The sequence below is a fragment of the Triticum dicoccoides genome, chromosome 4B (assembly GCF_002162155.2).
Source record: "Triticum dicoccoides isolate Atlit2015 ecotype Zavitan chromosome 4B, WEW_v2.0, whole genome shotgun sequence".
NCBI lineage: Eukaryota > Viridiplantae > Streptophyta > Magnoliopsida > Poales > Poaceae > Triticum > Triticum dicoccoides.
Window position 1 is genome coordinate 583,921 of NC_041387.1, and position 9,498 is coordinate 593,418.

Here is a 9,498-nt window from a genome sequence, read left to right on the forward strand (position 1 = left end):
TTCTGGACACGGTTCTTAACCAAGAAAAATCAAATCGTCGACTGTCCGGATGCAGAGGACCTTGCAGCCTTCAAGCATAACATCCGCGACGAGTGGCTTGCCCGGCACCTAGGACAGGAAAAGCCGAAATCGATGGCAGCCCTCACATCACTCATGACCCGCTTCTGCGCGGGAGAGGACAGCTGGCTAGCCCGCAGTAACAACCTCAACAAAAATTCTGGCAGTCCGGATACCAAGGACCGTAATGGCAGGTCGCATCGCAACAAGCACAAACGCCGCATTAACGGCGATAATACCGAGAATACGGCAGTCAACGCCGGATTCATAGGCTCCAAACCCGGTCAGCGGAAAAAGCCATTCAAAAGAATTACTCCGGGTGCGCCCAACTTGGACCGAATACTCGACCGCTCATGCCAGATACACGGCACCCCCGAAAAGCCAGCTAATCACACCAACAGGGATTGTTGGGTATTCAAGCAGGCAGGCAAGTTAATTGCTGAAAACAATGACAAGGGGCTGCATAGCGATCACGAGGAAGAGACCCGGCCGCCGAACAATAGAGGACAGAAGGGTTTCCCCCCACAAGTGCGGACGGTGAACATGATATACGCAACCCACATACCCAAAAGGGAGCGGAAGCGTGCACTCAAGGACGTATATGCGATGGAGCCAGTCGCCCCAAAGTTCAATCCATGGTCCTCCTACCCGATCACTTTTGATCGAAGGGACCACCCCACCAGCATCCGCCATGGCGGATTCACCGCGTTGGTTCTAGACCCAATCGTCGACGGGTTTCACCTCACTAGAGTCCTGATGGACGGCGGCAGCAGCCTGAACCTGCTTTACCAGGATACAGTGCGCAATATGGGCATAGACCCCTCAAGGATTAAACCCACAAAGACGACCTTCAAAGGCGTCATACCAGGTGTAGAGGCTAATTGTACAGGCTCAGTGACACTGGAAGTGGTCTTCGGATCCCCGGATAACTTCTGAAGCGAGGAGTTAATCTTCGACATAGTCCCGTTCCGCAGCGGCTATCACGCACTGCTCGGACGAACCGCGTTTGCAAAATTCAACGTGGTGCCACACTATGCATACCTCAAGCTCAAGATGCCAGGCCCTCGAGGAGTCATCACAGTCAACGGAAACACTGAACGCTCTCTCCGAACAGAGGAGCATACAGCGTCTCTCGCGGCAGAAGTGCCGAACAGCCTCTTAAGTCAATTCTCGAGTCTGGCCGTTAAGCGACCGGACACCACCAAGCGCGCCCGGAGTAACCTACAACAAGACCACCTGGCATGTTCCGAGCATGCATAGCAATGCGGCCCCAACCCCAGCTCTTGCAAAATTGCAAAACCAGTACTCCACGTACATCACTACGCTCTGAAGATACCATGGTCATAGGGGGAGGGGCACGACCACGGCAGGCCGAGAGTGCGGCTCAACCACACCAAGGGCTCCCAAGTGTGTCATCCTTTTTTCCTTTTTTTTTCTTTTTTTCTTCTTATCCTCAGGACTCCGTTTACCAGCGGCCCTGTCCGGCAGTAGACGTGCCGAACTCATGATGCAACAGCCAGGGAAGAAGAAAGGCCACGCTGAGTATCCAGGCGGTCTCCATTACGAGCATTATACCTGTTTTATGCACCATTCCGCAGCCTACCCCTGGAGGGGGACATGTTAAATAGTTCCATCCCTTGCTTATCACACTACTTGTATCATTCTGCATTTATGGCAGTACCTTTTAAATAAACAATGCATCACTTTTTGCCTACCACTGCATTCCTTTCTTACACATGTGTTCATCTATGACATGCTGCATCCGTACACTTTGGTACGGCTAAATACACCAGGGGCTTAAGTTCCCCACATTATGGTGTGATAAGTCCGAACACTTTCACAAGTGCGGCACCCCGAACTTATAGCATTATATGCATCGGCTCCGAATCATGTCTTGGTTCAATAGTTGGGTTTGCCCGGCTCCCATGTTTTGGTACCTTACGTTCCGTTATATCGGCTAAGGTAGTGCTGGGAGAACCACTGCGATTGTGCCCCAGTTGAGCTAGGCGAGCACCTCAGTGGAGAAAGCTAAAACTGACCATCATGATGGGGCGAGAGCCGGTCACTGTTCGAGAGGTTCTTTCGAGTCCCTAAAGACTTATGCCGCTTAGAGCGAGGAACCGGCTTTGTCCGGCCCAGGCGTGGATAGCGCCCCGAATTCGGCCTTCCGAACACTAGGGGCTTCGCCGAAATTTAAAATTATAGAATTCTATGGCTAAGTGAGAGTGTTCAAGCATTATAAGTCCGGTTGCCTCGTTCATCGTGTTGGGCGCCTCCCTAGATGGACCCAAAAATGGGAACAAGAGCGCTCAAGTTTATCCCAAACACCCCAGCACTCGTGGCATGGGGGCTAAAGCCGACGACTTGCCATCTCTCAGATTTGATAAACGGCCGCACAGAAGGCAATATTTTAAATTAACAAGCGTTGCTTAGTGCATATGAACAAAGTTTTCAGCGCACAGGATAACAAAATGTGAGTCTACTCAAATATTACATCGTTGGAGCACTCACCCCCAATAATGCGGACACCCTTCAGGACACCCTTATAATACATTTCGGGCGTGCGATACTCCTTGCCCGGCGGTGGCGCGTCCGTCACAAGCTTCTCAGCGTCCATCTTGCCCCAGTGCACCCTAGCACGGGCAAGGTCCCGACGGGCACCTTCAATGCAGGCGAAGCGCTTGATGACTTCAACCCATGGACAAGCATCCACCAGCCGCCGCACCAGGCCGAAGTAGCTCCCAGGCATGGCCTCTTTGGGCCACAGCCGAACTATGAGGCCCTTCATGGCCTGTTCGGCCACCTTGTGGAGCTCGACCATCTGCTTTAGCTGGTCGCTAAGGGGCACCGGACGTCCGGCCTCAGCATACTGAGACCAGAACACCTTCTCCGTCGAGCTCCCCTCCTCGGCTCTGTAGAAAGCGGCAGCGTTGGACACGCTACGGGGCAGATCTGCGAACGCTCCTGGAGAGCTCCAAATTCGGGTAAGTAACACGTAATTCACTTTTACATGCTTGCTTTGCATGAAGAATGCCTTACCCGCCGCTATTTTCTTTAATGCCTCAATCTCCTGGAGGGCCTCGTGGGCTTCGGCCTTAGCGGCTTTGTCACTCTCAAGAGCCGACGCAGGCTCGGACTCCCGAGTCTTCGAGTCACGCTCCAAACTCTCGTGTTTTTCCACGAGAGCCTGGAGCTCTTGTCGTACCTCTGCCACCCGCGCCTCCTGCTTCTCTCGCTCGGCGCGTTCCGCGGCCGCATTGCGTTCAGCCGCGGATACCGCCTCCTTCAGGATTGCCACCTCGTTCGTAGCCCCTGGAATACCCACGTTATTCTTGTCATTCCTCTTGCAACCAAATCCTTTTCTGTAAGGTACAACTTTAAATAAGGTGTTAGCCACCTTCCTTGTCCTCGAGCTGCTTCTTGGCACGGCTGAGCTCGCTCTCGGACAGCTCGAGGTTCCTCTTCAAGGCATTGACCTCCGCAGTCAGTGCGGCAGAGGTCATCAGCGCAGTCTGCATTCCCATATTGACATATTTTTGTTAAGACTCCTGCGTATATCTTTTAAGATCCTCAGTCCGGCTTTTCCTTCCGAACACCAAACCGAGCATCAGGGGCTACTGTCTATGCGGTACTATTTTACATATCTTAAAACTCTTACCTCAAAGCCTGTTAGAAGGCTGCTGCAGGCTTCGGTCAGCCCGCTCTTGGCGAGCTGAACCTTCTGAATCACCGCACTCATGACAGTGCGGTGTTCCTCTTTGATGGAAGCGCCGTTGAGCGCCTCCAGCAAGTTATCCGGCGCCTCCGGTTGGACGAAGGCCGCCGGCGTCACAGTCTTGCCCTTCTTATTAAGGGGCCACCCGCCGGACTCAGGAACCATTGCAGGTTCCGGTGCAGAGCCCGGTCCAAAGTCCGGGAGGTTGCCTTGCGGCACCTCCGGGGCCCCCTCCTCCTGGTGGGTCCCTTTCCGGGATCCCACCTCGGCGTCGTCGTGGGGGGAGGAGGCGGTCGGAAGTGAAGTGCTATCCACATCCGACGTACCCAAGGACCCGCTCGACGAAGCGGGAAGATCATCCTTGGGCGGACTACAGGGTTGTATGCGGCATTAGAAAGACACCATGCGACGAAAAGAAAAGTTATGAGCTATTCGGGAGTCCGGATACTTACAATCTCGCCAGGGGCTTGGCCCTTGAAGTCCAATCCTCGTCGCGGTTACCGGTGTTGGCGGAATAGTCCGCAGGAAGGGTCCTTCCCTTCTTGGACCCTCCGGCCTCCCTAGTTGGTGAGGCCTTCCTTTTCTTCTCTTCCCCCGTTGGGGAAGAAGCTTCTTTCTTCTCCTCCTCGTCTTTGCGGGAGGAGTCCGCCTCGGAGTCATCAGATGATGAGTCTGATAACACCAGACGACGGGAAATCTTTCGAGTTCTCGTGGACTTCTTCTTAGCCTTCTTATCCGGCACCATGTGATGTGCCGGAACCAGCAGCCCTGTTAAGCGGGCGTCCACTGGGTCTTCTGGCAAAGGAGCCGGACAGTTAGTCTGCCCGGCCTTCTTCAGCCAGTCCTGTCAAAGGAGAGGGAGTTTAGATCCCACATAGAGTCAAACTATGGGAATCAAGTGTCCCGTAAAGGATAATATAGCTTACCTCGCCAGCCTGACGCTGCGAGCTGAATCCGCGATCTTCGGTGGCGGATGCGGGAGCCTCGGCGCCCTTGAACAGAACCCTCTAGGCCTCTTCCTACGTAGTGTCGAAGAGCATGTTCAAGGTCTGGTGCTGCGCCGGATCGAACTCCCACAAATTGAAAGCCCATTGTTGGCACGGGAGAATCCGGCGGATGAGCATGACCTGGACTACGTTGACAAGCTTGAGCTTCTTGTTCACTAGCTTTTGGACGCAGGCTTGGAGTCCGGTCAGCTCCTCCGAATCGCCCCATGTCAGTCCCTTCTCTTTCCAGGAGGTGAGCCGTGTGCGGATGCCATATCTGAATTCGGGGGCCGCTGCCCGTTCAGGGTCACACGGCTCGGTGATATAGAACCACCCCGATTGGCACCCTTTGATGGTTTCCACGAAGGCGCCTTCGAGCCATGTGATGTTGGGCATATTGCCCACCATGGCGCCTCCGCACTCCGCTTGGCTGCCCTTCACAACCTTCGGCTTGACATTGAAGGTCTTGAGCCACAAGCCGAAGTGGGGCTGGATGAAGAGGAAGGCCTCGCACACGACGATAAACGCCGAGATGTTGAGGATGAAATTCGGGGCCAGATCATGGAAATCCAGGCCATAATAGAACATGAGCCCCCGGACGAAGGGGTGGAGTGGGAATCCCAGTCCACGGAGAAAATGGGGAAGGAATACCACCCTCTCATGGGGCCCAGGGGTGGGGATGAGCTGCCCCTCGTCGGGGAGCCGGTGCGTGATATCGCTGGACAAATATCCGGCGCTGCGCAGCTTCTTGATGTGCCCCTCCATAATGGAGGAGGCCATCCACTTGCCTCCCGCTCCGGACATGGTTGGAGAAGGTTGAGGTGAGATGTGCGGACTTGGGCGCTGGAGCTCGAGTGCGCGGAGATGGATAAGCAAAGGAGGAAGAAGGCGTAGGTAAAAAGGTGGATCCTTATCCCCTTATATATGGGCGGACGAAACCATGCGTCCCCACCGGCCTGGTAAAACTCGCTTATCTCCCAAGCGCCGCAATCAATGGCGCGGTTGGGTTACCCGCGTCCGTATTGATGGGAATCCCGGAATAAGGGGAACATGATCTCTGCTTCGACAAGACGTGCCAAGGAAACCGCTTCGCTAAACGCGCTGAGGTGGAACAATAAAAACAATTCGAGTAAAGGCTTACCCGTGGCGTGATGTCATGCTACGAAATAAGTCAGCAGATTGAAGTTGTGTAAATATTATTCTCTCTACGGTGGTATGTGGAATTTATTTTGCAGAGCCGGACATTATCCTGGTGTTCACAATCTTCGATGATGTATTCGGAGGAGGAACCCGCCTTGCAATGCCGAAGACAATATGCGCGCCGGACTCGTCGTCATTGAAGCCTGGTTCAGGGGCTACTGAGGGAGTCCTGGACTAGGGGTGTCCGGATAGCCGAACTGTCATCATTGGCCGGACTCCAAGACTATGAAGATACAAGATTGAAGACTTCGTCCCATGTCCGGATGGGACTTTTCTTGGCGTGGAAGGCAAGCTTGGTGATACGGATATGTAGATCTCCTACCATTGTAACCGACTCTATGTAACCCTAGCCCTCTCCGGTGTCTATATAAACCGGAGGGTTTTTAGTCCATAGGACGAACAACAATCATACCATAGGCTAGCTTCTAGGGTTTAGCCTCCTTGATCTCGTGGTAGATCCACTCTTGTACTACCCATATCATCAATATCAATCAAGCAGGAGTAGGGTTTTACCTCCATCGAGAGGGCCCGAACCTGGGTAAAAACATCGTGTCCCTTGTCTCCTGTTACCATCCGCCTAGACGCACAGTTCGGGACCCCCTACCCGAGATCCGCCGGTTTTGACACCGACAGGTATGATTGTAAATGTGATCGGCCTTCTAAGGACCAACCTCTCCGGTTTATATAGACACCGAAGAGGGCTAGGGTTTACATGGAGTCGGTTACAAGGAAGGAAACACAATATCCGTATCGCCAAGCTTGCCTTCCACGCCAAGGAGAGTCCCATCCGGACACGGGCCAAAGTATTGAGTCTCGTATCTTCACGCTTCAATAGTCCGGACGATGTATACAGTCCGGCTGTCCGGATACCCCCTTATCCAGGACTCCCTTAATGACCGACACGTAAACACGCCCGACGGTTCGTTAATGGTGGAAATCACTCCGGGACGCCAAAACAGTGAGTAATAGTCCATGAACCGAGCCAGAATCGGCCAAAACTGTGAGTGTTGATGACTGACACGTAAACACGCCCCGGGGTTCGTTAATGGTGGAAATCACTCCAGGACGCCAAATCAGTGAGTAATAGTCCATGAACCTTGCTATACTCGGCCAAAACTGTGAGTGTTGATGACCGACACGTAAGCGCACCCTGAGGTTCATTAATCATGGAAATCACTCCGGACCCCAAAACAGTGAGTAATACTCCACGAAACGGGCCAGAACTGGCCAAAACTGTGAGTGTTGATGACTAACACGTAAGCGCACCCCGGGGTTCGTTAATCGTGGAAATCTCTCTGGGACCCCAAAGCAGTGATTACTAGTCCATGAAGCGGGTCAGAATCGGCCAAACAGTGAGTGCTGATGACCAACACGTAAGCGCACCTTGGCGTTCGACAACCATGGAAATCGCTTTGGGAGCACAAAACATTGAGTAATAGTCCACGAAACGGGTCAGAATCGACAAAAACCGCGATTGTTGATGACCGACACGTAAACACGCCCGGGGGTTCGTTAATGGTGGAAATCACTCCGGGATGCCAAAACAGTGAGTAATAGTCCACGAAACGGGCCAGAATCGGCCAAAACTACAATTATTAATAACTGACACGTCAGTGCACCTTGGGGTTCGACAACCATGGAAATTGCTTTGTGACCCCTAAACGGTGAGTAATAGTCCATGAAACGGGCCAGAATCAGCCAAAACTATGAGTGTTGATGAGCAACACGTAAGAGCATCCCGGGGTTTGTTAATCATGGAAATCACTCTGGGACCCCAAAACAGTGAGTAATAGTCCACGAAATGGGCCAGAATCGGCCAAAATAGTGAGTGTTGATGACCGACACGTAAGCGCACCTTGGGGTTCAACAGCTATGGAAATCATTTCAGAACCCCAAAACGATGAGTAATAGCCCATGAAATGGGTCAAAATTGACAACGATCGCGAGTGTTGATGACCGACACGAAAATGCACCCGGGGTTCGTCAATCATGGAAATGACTCCGGGACCCCAAAACAGTGAGTAGTAGTCCAAGAAACGGGCCAGAATCGGCCCAAACTGCGAGTCTTGAAGACCAACATGTAAGTGCAGCTTGGGGTTTGACATCCATGGAAATCACTTTGGGACCCCAAAACGGTGAGTAATAGTCCATGAAACGGGCCAGAATCGGCCAAAACTATGAGTGTTGACGACCGGCACATAAACGCACCACGAGTTCGTCAATCGTGGGAATCACTTCGGACCCCAAAACTGAGTAATAGTCCAAGAAAAGGGCCAGAATCGGCCAAACTGCAAGTCTTGACGACCAACACGTAAGAATACCTTGGGGTTCGACAACCATGGAAATCTCTTTGGGACCACAAAACATTGAGTAATAGTCCACGAAACAGGTCAGAATCGACAACAACCTCGAGTGTTGATGACCGACACGTAAACACGCCCGGGGGTTCGTTAATGGTGGAAATCTCTATGGGACGCCAAAACAGTGAGTAATAGTCCACGAAATAGGCCAGAATCGGCCAAAACTATAATTGTTGATGACCGACACGTCAGCGCACCTTGGGGTTCGACAACCATGGAAATCGCTTTGCGACACCAAAACGGTGAGTAATAGTCCATGAAACGGGCCAAAATCAGCCAAAACTGTGAGTGTTGATGAGCAACACGTAAGCGCATCCCGGGGTTCGTTAATCGTGGAAATCACTCCAGGACCCCAAAACAGTGAGTAATAGTCCATGAAACAGGACAGAATCGGCCAAAACTGTGAGTGTTGATGACCGACACGTAAGCACACCTCGGGGTTCGTTAATCATGGAAATCACTCCAAGACCCCAAAACAGTGATTAATAGTCCACGAAACGGGCCAGAATCGGCCAAAACAGTGAGTGTTGATGACCGACACGTAAGCGCACCTTGGGGTTCAACAACTATGGAAATCGTTTCGGAACCCCCAAAACGATGAGTAAAATGGGTCAGAATTGACAAAGACCGCGAATGTTGATGACCGACACGAAAACGCACCTAGGGTTCGTCAATCATGGAAATCACTCCGGGACCCCAAAAGAGTGAGTAATAGTCCAAGAAAAGGGCCAGAATCAGCCAAACTGCGAGTCTTGACGACCAACATGTAAGTGCACCTTGGGGTTTGACATCCATGGAAATCACTTTGGGACCCCAAAACAGTGAGTAATAGTCCACGAAAAGGGCCAGAATCGGCCAAAACTATGAGTGTTGACGACCGGCATGTAAATGCACCCCGGGTTCATCAATCATGGGAATCACTTCGGACCCCAAAACTGAGTAATACACTACTAGGGAAAAGCCTAGCAGCAACGCGGGTTTTGGGCCTCTCAGTAGCGCGGGGACCGGCGCTACTAATAAGGCGCTACAGCTAATGTATAGCAGTAGCGCCTGTTGTCCCACGCTACTGCTATACATGAATAGCTATAGCGCTCTTTAGAAAAGGGCGTTGTTGATATTATCTGCAGCGCTGTTTACAGGGAAGCGCTACTGGTAAGGCGGCGCTACTGCTAAATTCCCG